The 13,501-nt window shown below is 46.2% G+C and overlaps 1 protein-coding gene across 2 annotated transcripts in view; it reads right to left on the reverse strand.

Annotated features, from left to right (window-relative positions):
* The window catches only part of igdcc3 (immunoglobulin superfamily, DCC subclass, member 3), a 217,182-nt gene that overhangs the window by 43,320 nt on the left and 160,361 nt on the right, over nucleotides 1–13,501 (reverse strand). The window lies entirely within an intron of this gene.

The following is a 13,501-nucleotide window of genomic DNA, read 5'->3' on the forward strand; positions in this document are numbered from 1 at the left end:
TGCCGAGGCCCAACAGTTCTCTGTTAGTCATACAAATCCATAGGTCTTTGCCTTGGCTGTCCTCTAACTGTGCTAAAGTTAATGCTACATTTACACATAGACAGGATGGGTTACAAATGTCATATTTGCGTAATTCTTGGCACATTTCTGACATTCTTAACGTGACTTAATACAGCTGAATAGGTAGTGTGTCGGTGCGTGATATTCGTGATTTTTGTGGAGCATATTTTTAACAGTCAAAAAAATCTTCCATGAATGTAACGCACCACCCTCATTTCGTCTCATGTCGTGGAGATCGCAACTGAGCGTGTTGATCCATCTTGATTAGTAGTGCTCCTTAATAGAGCGTGACAACGTTCTTCTCTGACGTGCACACAATTAAACCCTGCTGCACTGCATTCAGTTTCATTGCTGCAGTATGCTGAAAGGACAGTGATGCCAAGTCGACTGAAAGTTTTGTTCCAATGCTTGTCAGTGTGCACCTGCAGGTGTTCCACCTGCTGCTGCTGCTGCTGCGCCTGATGTTTGGGAAAACGTGCGCGACGACAGCCACGTGGACCCACACATCTGGTTCTCTCCATTTCCTCCTTCTTTCTGTGCCACTCCATGACACAGAGCCCAACTAAGCATGCAGTCACAAAGTTCTTCTGCTGTGGATTTTGATGGGCAAACTGGAGCGATCTGAGTTGTTCAGCAGCTGATGGATGAATATGGGTGTGTGTGTGGAGACAATTTGCCTCATTCACAACATGACAGAATGTAATGATGTTCGCGGAACATTATTCTTGACTGTGCGTAATGGTTCCTGATAATTCTCCAGCAACATGTTGTTGTGTGGGCCGCCCGAAGAGGAGGTACTGCTGGCCCAACACCAGAGGGCGCTCTGCCTGAAGGCGGGCTTCAGGCACCACAGGGCGCAGCCGCCTCCCTGGAACACTGACAGTGACAGCTGCCACTCATCAATCCTCATCATCATCCTCCTATAAAGCCAGACAGCAACTCCACCTCCCTGCCGAGAAATCGTCTTACCCGACAAGGTAAAACTCTCAGCCGTTTTGGTGCCTTATGCACATGTTTGATCAGCTAAGCTTACAGTTGCAACGTATTTTGCTTCTAAGCTTGGAAAGCTGTTAACCTGTGATTCTGAGTTTGTAGACGTATCCTTTGTACACTCGCAGTTTGAGGCTGAGTTTGTGGAAGTCGAGAGGAGTTGGTGTTCCCGTTCCTCACTCCTGCATTAATTAGTGTGACATTGGATCTGCACGAACTCTGAGTTGAGATCAGGAGGTGGAGGGGTTTTTCCCACCCGAAAGAAACTGAACTGTTTTGCTGAATGTTTTGCTGGGTGTGCACACACCCACCATAAACTGTCTTTGCTTCCTGCCAGCAGTACCAGATCTGACAGCTGGAGACGGTGGCCACCTGGGGACTCGGGACTTGGTGGCTCCAGTGTGCTCCAGATCCGTTGGTAGGGGAAATCGTGTGGGACCCGGCTCTTCTCTGGACAGGCGTCTTCTATCCTCGAGCCTGCCCACACGTCACCTTTGTATCATTGACTGTGTTCCAAATCTGCATTTGTCTGTATACCGTTGTGCACATTCCACAACATTAAATTGTTATACTTTTGACTTTCCATTGTCCGTTCATTTACACCCCCTGTTGTGGGTCCGTGTCACTACACTTTCCCAACAGGATTTCTCGGCCAATCGTCATGGATCCCGAGGGGCGTCAACCATCGAGTGAACAACCAATGGAAACGCAAGGTGCACAGGCGCCAGCAGGAGGCGTGTTAGGTGAGCTGCAGCAAATCTTAACCGCCTTCACTGCTCGGTTGGACTTGGTAACCGAGCAGAACGTTATACTCAATCGGAGGATGGAGGCTCTCACCGCTCAGGTGGAAGCGCACGCGCAGGGCGCTGCTGCGGCACCAACTCCTGCTGACCGAGTGCCACATACAGATATTCCAGTGGTCGTTCAACGAACCCCCCGTCCCCTGAAGCCTACATAAGCCCTCCGGAGCCGTACGGAGGTTGTGTCGAGACTTCGCAGTCTCCTGATGCAGTGTTCGCTCGTCCTTGCACAGTGTCCCGTCATGTACACGTCTGATGCCAGCCGGGTGGCTTATGTAATAAACCAGCTTCGAGGAGAGGCATGCGCCTGGGCTACGGCGCTCTGGGAGCAGAATTCACGGCTCCTAACAACATATAATGGGTTTGTGCGGGAGTTCAAACAAGTGTTTGATCACCCCAATAGAGGCGAGACCGCTTCAAACGTGCTGCTGTCAATGAGACAGGGGGCGTCGGAGTACAGCCGAGTATGCAGTCGACTTCCACATCGCGGCAGCGAGGTCCGGCTGGAATACTGTTGCACTCCGCGCCACCTTGGTAAACGGACTGTCTCCGGTCCTGAAGGAGCATCTGCTGGCTAAGGACAAGCCGTGGGATTTTGACGGGCTTATCGACCTGGTTATACGGTTAGACAACCGTTTAGAAGAACACCGTCGGGAACGGGGCGAGGGGCGTGGCCGGGCACGAGCTGTCCCTCTTCCTTCCGGGTCGGAAAGGGTGCCGCCGTCCCCACACTCCACTGCCAGAGAGCTCCGTGTGGCAACAGCTCCCCCTGCTGACGAAGCTATGGACACTAGCAGGGCCAAAGTGAGATCAAATAACAGACAACGGAGGCTGGCCCATGGGGAATGTTTTTTCTGTGGCTCAAGTGAGCACATACAGAAGAACTGCCCCAACTGGTTAAACTACAACGCCCGCCCTTAGAGACTGGGCTGAGGGTGGGCCATAATACTCACGCGGGGAAACCCCGTAAATCTGCACGCATCCCAGTTACGATCCTGAGTGGGGATCTAACCCTTCACGCCCCAGCACTGGTGGACATGGGGTCGGAGGGGAATCTGCTGGACAGCAGATGGGCAAAGGAAGTTGGGCTCCCTCTAGTGGCCTTACCGTCACCATTGAAGGTACGGGCCCTAGATGGCACCCTTCTCCCATTAATCACACACCAGACACAGCCAGTGACATTGGTTGTGTCTGGGAATCACAGGGAGGAGATTGTGTTTTATGTGACACCTTCTACCTCCCGAGTGATTTTGGGCTTTCCATGGATGTTAAAGCACAATCCCCGGATTGACTGGCCGTCTGGGGTTGTGATGCAATGGAGCGAAACCTGCCACCGGGAGTGTTTAGGATCCTCGGTTCCACCAGGTGTGACAGCTAAGGAGGAGGTTCTAGTCCCCCCCAATCTGGCGGCGGTGCCAGCCGAGTTCCATGACCTTGCTGATGTCTTCAGCAAGGATCTGGCACTCATGCTGCCCCCGCACCGTCTGTACGATTGTGCCATTGATTTGATACCGGGCGCTGAGTACCCGTCCAGCAGGCTGTACAACCTCTCACGTCCGGAACCTGAATCAATGGAGACCTACATCCGGGACGCTTTAGCTGCCGGGTTGATCCGGAACTCCACCTCCCCGATGGGTGCTGGTTTCTTTTTTGTGGGCAAGAAAGACGGCGGACTCCGTCCATGCATTGATTACAGAGGGCTGAACGAGATTACGGTTTGCAACCGATACCCGTTGCCCCTGTTGGATTCAGTGTTCACGCCCTTGCATGGAGCCCAAATTTTCACGAAACTAGATCTTAGGAATGCGTATCACCTGGTTCGGATCCGGAAGGGAGACGAGTGGAAGACGGCATTTAACACCCCGTTAGGTCACTTTGAGTACCTGGTCATGCCGTTCAGCCTCACCAATGCGCCTGCGATGTTCCAAGCTTTGGTTAATGATGTTTTGTGGGACTTCCTGCATCGGTTCGTCTTCGTATACCTTGACGATATTCTCATCTTCTCCCCGGATCCTGAGACTCATGTGCAGCATGTACGTCACGTCCTGCAGCGGTTGTTGGAGAACCGGCTGTTTGTGAAGGTCGAGAAGTGCGAGTTTCACCGCACTTCTTTGTCCTTCTTGGGATTCATAATCTCCTCCAACTCTGTCGCCCCTGATCCGGCCAAGGTTGCGGCGGTGAGAGATTGGCCCCAACCAACAAGCCGTAGGAAACTGCAACAGTTCCTCGGCTTTGCAAATTTCTACCGGAGGTTCATAAAGGGCTACAGTCAGGTAGTTAGCCCCCTGACGGCCCTAACCTCCACTAAAGTCCCCTTCACCTGGTCGGATCGGTGCGAAGCCGCGTTTAGGGAGTTGAAACGCCGGTTCTCGACTGCACCAGTTCTGGTGCAGCCCAATCCCGATCGCCAGTTTATAGTTGAAGTGGATGCCTATCCCAGAGAGGGGAGTCCGATAAGGTCCTCCACCCTTGTGCCTATTTTTCCTGCAGGTTGGCCCCGGCTGAAAGGAACTATGATGTCGGCAATCGGGAACTTCTGGCGGTGAAAGAGGCCCTTGAGGGGTGGAGACACCTGTTGGGAGGAGCTGCAGTGCCTTTCACGGTTTTCACGGACCATCGGAACCTGGAGTACATCCGGACCGCGAAGCGTCTGAACCCCAGGCAAGCCCGTTGGTCACTGTTCTTCGGTCGGTTTGACTTCCAAATTACGTATTGCCCCGGGACCAAGAACCAACGGTCCAATGCACTGTCCCAGGTGCATGAAGAGGAGGTCAAGCCAGCGCTGTCGGATCCACTGGACACCATCATCCCCGAGTCCACTGTCGTCGCCACCTTCACCTGGGACGTGGAGAAGACCGTCCGGGAGGCCCTGACACGACACCCGGACCCCGGCGATGGACCTAAGAACAGACTATACGTCCCACCAGAGGCCAGAGCTGCAGTCTTGGACTTCTGTCACGGTTCCAAGCTCTCCTGTCATCCAGGGGTGCGAAGAAAGGTGGCAGTGGTCCGGCAGCGCTTCTGGTGGGCGTCGATGGAAGCCGACATCTGGGAATACGTCCAGGCCTGCACAACCTGTGCCAGGGGCAAGGCAGAACATAAGAAGGAACAAGGACTCCTCCAGCTGCTGCCCGTGCCTCGTCGCCCCTGGTCCCACATAGGCCTGGACTTTGTCACGGGTCTCCCTGCGTCCCAGGGTATGACCACCATCCTGACGATAGTGGGCCGGTTCTCCAAGGTGGCCCACTTCGTAGCCCTCCCGAAGCTCCCGAATGCCCAGGAGACTGCAGACCTCCTGGTCCACCACGTCGTGCGTCTGCATGGTATCCCCACGAACATTGTCTCGGATCGTGGTCCTCAGTTCTCCTTGCAAGTCTGGAGGAGTTTCTGTAGGGAACTGGGGGCCACCGTGAGTCTCTCGTCCGGGTACCACCCTCAGACAAATGGACAGGCAGGGGAAATTGTGTGGGACCCAGCTCTTCTCTGGACAGGCGTCTTCTATCTTCGAGCCTGCCCACATGTCACCTTTGTATCATTGACTGTGTTCCAAATCTGCATTTGTCTGTATACCGTTGTGCACATTCCACAACATTAAATTGTTATACTTTTGACTTTCCATTGTCCATTCATTTACGCCCCCTGTTGTGGGTCTGTGTCACTACACTTTCCCAACACATGTGCCATTAATCGTAACAAGTGATAACAGGTTGCAGCAGTTCCTGAGGACACCTGACACCTCTGCCCCAAATCATCACATTTGTGATCAGTGGCCAAGAATGTGTACTTCGTGGCATTCGTGACTTGTCGTCGTTACGTGTAAACGCAGCATTATGTGTACCTCAAATAGGAAACATTATATATTATTATACATTTGACTAAAATCCTTTGTTCTGATTGGCTGATTCGTGTGTAATAATAATAATTAATTGCAATACTTTTCACAATAAAGCATCCAAAGTTAACAATAGCCACATTATTGACTGATTCTGCACCATTTTGGGCAACATTATGAGTGATTGCGGACCGATTTTGTCATAACGGGGCAACAATGTTTTGTGCATGCGCAGGGTGATGTGTCGCAGACAACATCATGGTGGAGAGCAGAAGGTTTGCGTCCATGAATACTGATGAGATAAACGCTCTTCTATCCAAAGACAGTGAGAGTACGGCGACAAGTATCAAGAAAAGTTCCGCGCTGTTCAAGGAGTTTTTAGTAAAGGACGACGTGAAAGGTTTGCATGGTGTTTCACCTAATGAGTTCGAGAAGCTTCCCACTGCCATACTCGCTCATGAACTGGGACAGTTCTACGCATCAGTGTGCTCTAGTCTGGCCAGAGGCTGAAACACAATACCGTGAACTCACTACGGTATGGGATATCCAGGTACCTTAAGGATAAGGGCATTGACATTATGGGGAAAACTACACAGATGTATAATAAAACAAATGGTGACTGGTTTGGAGGGCAGCATAATGAAATGTCAACCTGAGGGATCATTGTTGCCCGCGGCCTATTTCAAATATCACCCTGGCTATCCATCTGGAATGAGGTCCACCTCAAAATTTGCAGTGTTTCTTTGACTGAAGGCAAACAACTAAAACAAATTTCAATGAATCACATCTTTTTGAGTTATGATGCCAAAACCCAACCAGCCAATCAACCAACCAACCAAACAAACACATATCATTGGTGGATGTAAGAAAAGGATAGAATGATATGTACTCAAAGGAAACAGACAGAAAATGCAAGACCTTGAGAATGAGACAATATATCTTCACTGTATACTGTATAGCTGATTACCATATAGGATGATGGCCGTGCTTTTCTGAGGATGTAATATGTGTGTCCTTGGTTGTTTTCAAACCACCTGCACTTCAGTTTAATCACCAGACAATATATGGCTTTTAAAAAATTTGCAAGGTGTGGGCCAACACTCAGTTGATGTTGATTTTGATCTTGTCCTTTTGTACTACAGAAATTGCAGGATACGATCAGTGCCTGAAGTCGGTGGACTTCAATGGATGTTATTCTCTTTCTCTCTCTATCTCTCTCTGTGGCTTGTTTCTGTTTTACATTACAGCAAACAATGCTCAAGACGAAAAAGGCTGTCCTGACTCAAACTACATGAATGCCGAAAACCACTGTCACAAATCTATAACTTAGGGAAATGTGGTTTCTCTATACCTCTTCTTCATTTTGGTCAATCACAAGATTTGATTACTTCTATTTCACAAAAATCACACAAACTGATCACTACAACCTGTTACCAAAGGAATACCCTGCAATTTAAACAAATAAAGGTTGCTGCGGACATATTTATTCATTCATTTATTTATTTATCTACTTGTAGAAGATCTCCCACTTGCCTCGAGGACCTGGCTGTCCTCGAGGCAAGTGGGAGATCTTCTGCATAGCGATGCCTTTATCTGACAATGTAAGCAATGGGAAAAGACAGACGCAAGGAGGTCAGACTAATGTTTGTGCACAGAAATCTACAGCAGGGTTGAGCAATGAGTGGAGTCCATTTAATTTCAAACAGCATCACATTTCTGTCATGTCCTTCTGATATGCTGCAGGCTTGCAGCTTTGGACAATTAGTGTTAATATCTTATTCATATGAAATGGTTCTCTTAGCAGCGCAGGAACTTTAGAGATACTTTAAATCACATAGTAATTACAGTTACATCAGCATGTTTAATTCTATGGTTGGTGCTTTGTTTGAGCTGATGGTCAAAGAGGTATTTCATGTCTTGTGTTCTCATTATTGTCCCAGCAGTTATCAGCAGTTTGATAACTTGAATTATTTATTAGCTGACACCACAATATTGGTGTAATTACAACATCTTCAGTTCATGGCTACAGGGTACAAGCTGTGATGCAGTCATGTCCAATTTATAGCAGCACTATTTCCCCCTCTAAGTTATCATAACACAACAACAACAGAAATAATAAAATAGGCAATAAAAAGATCAACATAAAACTGGAAAACATATAAAGTAATAAAATGAACAATACAATCAAAAGAGAAAAGTGTACTGGAATGGTAAATGGACTGCATTTATATAGTGATGTATATTTGCTACAATTATGCATTTCATGTCTTTCTTCTATCTTCGTTGAATGTTCCCAAAAAGTTCTTGGGTTACCAGGCTCCAGCTGCATCATATGCAATGTAGCCTGTGCAATGTAGTTTGTTTGGACACTATGGAGGTACGGAAGCCTCCTGAGCCTACTTCGTGTTCGGATACTCTACAATGGACTGCATTTAATATATAGCGCTTTTCCATCTGCATCACACGCTCAAACTGCTTTACAATAATGCCTCAAATTCACCCTGATGTCAGGGTGCTGCCATGCAAGGCGCTCACCACACACCGGGAGCAACTAGGGGATTAAGGACCCTGCCCAAGGGTCCTTAGTGATTTTTCAGTGAGGCTGGGATTTGAACCGATGATCCTCTGGTCTCAAACCCAACACTTTAGCACTAGACCATGACTTCCCCCAATAAAACAAGTTGTACTCCAGTCCAGCCTAATTTTGGACTTTTTCAGCATCTGCTTTAATTAAAAACTGTTTTATTTCTGCAAACATTCTCAGCAGAAGGAAACAGGTTTGTATAACATTGTGACGAATTAAAGGTCAGGTCTGGGAATCATCTTGTGTCCTGGACCACCCAGACAGACAGCTGGTCTCTCTCCGCATCTCAAAAGTAGCCATCTGCCTGCTGTAGCCAGGTGAAACATGGACTGAGGCACCCGCATGCTGGACCATGTGCAATAAGACAGGAAGCACAATCAGCCCATCAAACACTGCCCACAGGTTGCACTTTTATTAAAGTTGGGTAACAGAGGTTGAAGCTGAATTTTAAGTGTTTCAGTGGAGGAGTGTGAACAAAAAAGAAGAAGCATGAAACTAAAGGCTCCCTGACACTTGCACGATTTTCATTTGCACACTTGCATGCACTCTGCCGTGCACGAGAGTAAACTCGTCTCAAACTCATTGTAAACTGCTGTAAACTGTGCGCGGCTTCGTGCACACGCACAAAGAAAATTTTGAAATGTTCAAAATCTCCATCATGCGTTAATGATGTGAACTTCATGTGAATGTTACACAAACAATTCAAAAACACTGTGTGTGAGTGCGAGTGATTGTGTTCGCACACGGGATTAGAGCACAGCTCGTCTGAATGATTACAACAAGATATTAAATCTATCATGAACATACTTTTACAGCTGCACACAAGAAGGAATGAACATGCAACTGTTTAATAAGCTATTACAATATAAACATTAAATCAAATCAATTCAAATCAATTTTATTTATATAGCGCCAAATCACAAAAAACAGTTGCCCCCAAGGCGCTTTATATTGTAAGGCAAAGCCATACAATAATTACGGAAAAACCCAACGGTCAAAACGACCCCCTGTGAGCAAGCACTTGGCGACAGTGGGAAGGAAAAACTCCCTGTTAACAGGAAGAAACCTCCAGCAGAACCAGGCTCAGGGAGGGGCAGTCTTCTGCTGGGACTGGTTGGGGCTGAGGGGACAGAGTCAGGAAAAAGACATGCTGTGGAGGGGAGCAGAGATCAATCACTAATGATTAAATGCAGAGTGGTGCATACAGAGCAAAAAGAGAAAGAAACACTCAGTGCATCATGGGAACCCCCCAGCAGTCTAAGTCTATAGCAGCATAACTAAGGGATGGTTCAGGGTCACCTGATCCAGCCCTAACTATAAGCTTTAGCAAAAAGGAAAGTTTTAAGCCTAATCTTAAAAGTAGAGAGGGTGTCTGTCTCCCTGATCCGAATTGGGAGCTGGTTCCACAGGAGAGGAGCCTGAAAGCTGAAGGCTCTGCCTCCTATTCTACTCTTACAAACCCTAGGAACTACAAGTAAGCCTGCAGTCTGAGAGCGAAGCGCTCTATTGGGGTGATATGATACTATGAGGTCCCTAAGATAAGATGGGACCTGATTATTCAAAACCTTATAAGAAAGAAGAAGAATTTTAAATTCTATTCTAGAATTAACAGGAAGCCAATGAAGAGAGGCCAATATGGGTGAGATATGCTCTCTCCTTCTAGTCCCTGTCAGTGCTCTAGCTGCAGCATTTTGAATTAACTGAAGGCTTTTCAGGGAACTTTTAGGACAACCTGATAATAATGAATTACAATAGTCCAGCCTAGAGGAAATAAATGCATGAATTAGTTTTTCAGCATCACTCTGAGACAAGACCTTTCTAATTTTAGAGATATTGCGCAAATGCAAAAAAGCAGTCCTACATATTTGTTTAATATGCGCATTGAATGACATATCCTGATCAAAAATGACTCCAAGATTTCTCACAGTATTACTAGAGGTCAGGGTAATGCCATCCAGAGTAAGGATCTGGTTAGACACCATGTTTCTAAGATTTGTGGGGCCAAGTACAATAACTTCAGGTTTATCTGAGTTTAAAAGCAGGAAATTAGAGGTCATCCATGTCTTTATGTCTGTAAGACAATCCTGCAGTTTAGCTAATTGGTGTGTGTCCTCTGGCTTCATGGATAGATAAAGCTGGGTATCATCTGCGTAACAATGAAAATTTAAGCAATGCTGTCTAATAATACTGCCTAAGGGAAGCATGTATAAAGTGAATAAAATTGGTCCTAGCACAGAACCTTGTGGAACTCCATAATTAACCTTAGTCTGTGAAGAAGATTCCCCATTTACATGAACAAATTGTAATCTATTAGATAAATATGATTCAAACCACTGCAGCGCAGTGCCTTTAATACCTATGGCATGCTCTAATCTCTGTAATAAAATTTTATGAACAACAGTATCAAAAGCAGCACTGAGGTCTAACAGAACAAGCACAGAGATGAGTCCACTGTCTGAGGCCATAAGAAGATCATTTGTAACCTTCACTAATGCTGTTTCTGTACTATGATGAATTCTAAACCCTAACTGAAACTCTTCAAATAGACCATTCCTCTGCAGATGATCAGTTAGCTGTTTTACAACTACCCTTTCAAGAATTTTTGAGAGAAAAGGAAGGTTGGAGATTGGCCTATAATTAGCTAAGATAGCTGGGTCAAGTGATGGCTTTTTAAGTAATGGTTTAATTACTGCCACCTTAAAAGCCTGTGGTACATAGCCAACTAATAAAGATAGATTGATCATATTTAAGATTGAAGCATTAATTAATGGTAGGGCTTCCTTGAGCAGCCGGGTAGGAATGGGGTCTAATAGACATGTTGATGGTTTGGAGGAAGTAACTAATGAAAATAACTCAGACAGAACAATCGGAGAGAAAGAGTCTAACCAAATACCGGCATCACTGAAAGCAGCCAAAGAGAACGATATGTCTTTGGGATGGTTATGAGTAATTTTTTCTCTAATAGTTAAAATTTTATTAGCAAAGAAAGTCATGAAGTCTACTAGTTAAAGTTAAAGGAATACTCGGTTCAATAGAGCTCTGACTCTTTGTCAGCCTGGCTACAGTGCTGAAAAGAAACCTGGGGTTGTTCTTATTTTCTTCAATTAGTGATGAGTAGTAAGATGTCCTAGCTTTACGGAGGGCTTTTTTTTTATAGAGCAACAGGCTCTTTTTCCAGGCTAAGTGAAGATCTTCTAAATTAGTGAGACGCCATTTTCTCTCCAACTTACGGGTTATCTGCTTTAAGCTGCAAGTTTTTGAGTTATACCATGGAGTCAGGCACTTCTGATTTAAGGCTCTCTTTTTCAGAGGAGCTACAGCATCCAAAGTTGTCCTCAATGAGGATATAAAACTATTGACAAGATAATCTATCTCACTCACAGAGTTTAGGTAGCTACGCTGCCCTGTGTTGGTATATGGCATTGGAGAACATAAAGAAGGAATCACATCCTTAAACCTAGTTACAGCGCTTTCTGAAAGATTTCTACTGTAATGAAACTTATTCCCCACTGCTGAGTAGTCCATCAGAGTAAATGTAAATGTTATTAAGAAATGATCAGACAGAAGGGGGTTTTCAGGGAATACTGTTAAGTCTCCAATTTCCATACCATAAGTCAGAACAAGATCTAAGGTATGATTAAAGTGGTGGGTGGACTCATTTACATTTTGAGCAAAGCCAATCGAGTCTAACAATAGATTAAATGCAGTGTTGAGGCTGTCATTCTCAGCATCTGTGTGGATGTTAAAATCGCCCACTATAATTATCTTATCTGAGCTAAGCACTAAGTCAGACAAAAGGTCCGAAAATTCACAGACAAACTCACAGTAACGACCAGGTGGACGATAGATAACAACAAATAAAACTGGGTTTTGGGACTTCCAATTTGGATGGACAAGACTAAGAGTCAAGCTTTGCTGCTAATCCTCTGCCTCGGCCCATGCTACAAGCGTTCTGGCAGTTAGTGTGACTCGGGGGTGTTGATTCATTTAAACTAACATACTCATCCTGCTGTAACCAGGTTTCTGTAAGGCAGAATAAATCAATATGTTGATCAATTATTATATAATTTACTAACAGGGACTTAGAAGAGAGAGATCTAATGTTTAATAGACCACATTTAACTGTTTTAGTCTGTGGTGCAGTTGAAGGTGCTATATTATTTTTTCTTTTTGAATTTTTATGCTTAAATAGATTTTTGCTGGTTATTGGTGTTGTGGGAGCAGGCACCATCTCTACGGGGATGGGGTAATGAGGGGATGGCAGGGGGAGAGAAGCTGCAGAGAGATGTGTAAGACTACAGCTCTGCTTCCTGGTCCCAACCCTAGATAGTCACGGTTTGGAGGATTTAAGAAAATTGGCCAGATTTCTAGAAATGAGAGCTGCTCCATCCAAAGTGGGATGGATGCCATCTCTCCTAACAAGACCAGGTTTTCCCCAGAAGCTTTGCCAATTATCTATGAAGCCCACCTCATTTTTTGGACACCACTCAGACAGCCAGCAATTCAAGGAGAACATGTGGCTAAACATGTCACTCCCGATCCGATTAGGGAGGGGCCCAGAGAAAACTACAGAGTCTGACATTGGTTTTGCAAAGTTATACACCGATTCAATGTTAATTTTAGTGACCTCCGATTGGCGTAACCGGGTGTCATTACTGCCGACGTGAATTACAATCTTACCAAATTTACACTTAGCCTTAGCCAGCAGTTTCAAATTTCCTTCAATGTTGCCTGCACTGGCCCCCGGAAGACATTTGACTATGGTTGCTGGTGTCGCTAACTTCACATTTCTCAAAACAGAGTCGCCAATAACCAGAGTTTGTTCCTCAGCGGGTGTGTCGCCGAGTGGGGAAAATGGTTAGAGATGTGAACGGGTTGGCGTTGTACACGGGGCTTCTGTTTAGGACTACGCTTCCTCCTCACAGTCACCCAGTCGGCCTGCTTTCCCAGCTGCTCGGGATCTGCTGGAGGGGACCTAACGGCGGCTAAGCTACCTTGGTCTGCACCGACTACAGGGGCCTGGCTAGCTGTAGGATTTTCCAAGGTGCGGAGCCGAGTCTCCAATTCGCCCAGCCTGGCCTCCAAAGCTACGAATAAGCCACACTTATTACAAGTACCATTACTGCTAAAGGAGGCTGAGGAATAACTAAACATTTCACACCCAGAGCAGAAAAGTGCGGGAGAGACAGGAGAATCCGCCATGCTAAATCGGCTAAGAGCTAGTAGCTGCGCTAA

The sequence above is a fragment of the Thalassophryne amazonica genome, chromosome 2 (genome assembly GCF_902500255.1).
Source record: "Thalassophryne amazonica chromosome 2, fThaAma1.1, whole genome shotgun sequence".
NCBI classification, from domain to species: domain Eukaryota; kingdom Metazoa; phylum Chordata; class Actinopteri; order Batrachoidiformes; family Batrachoididae; genus Thalassophryne; species Thalassophryne amazonica.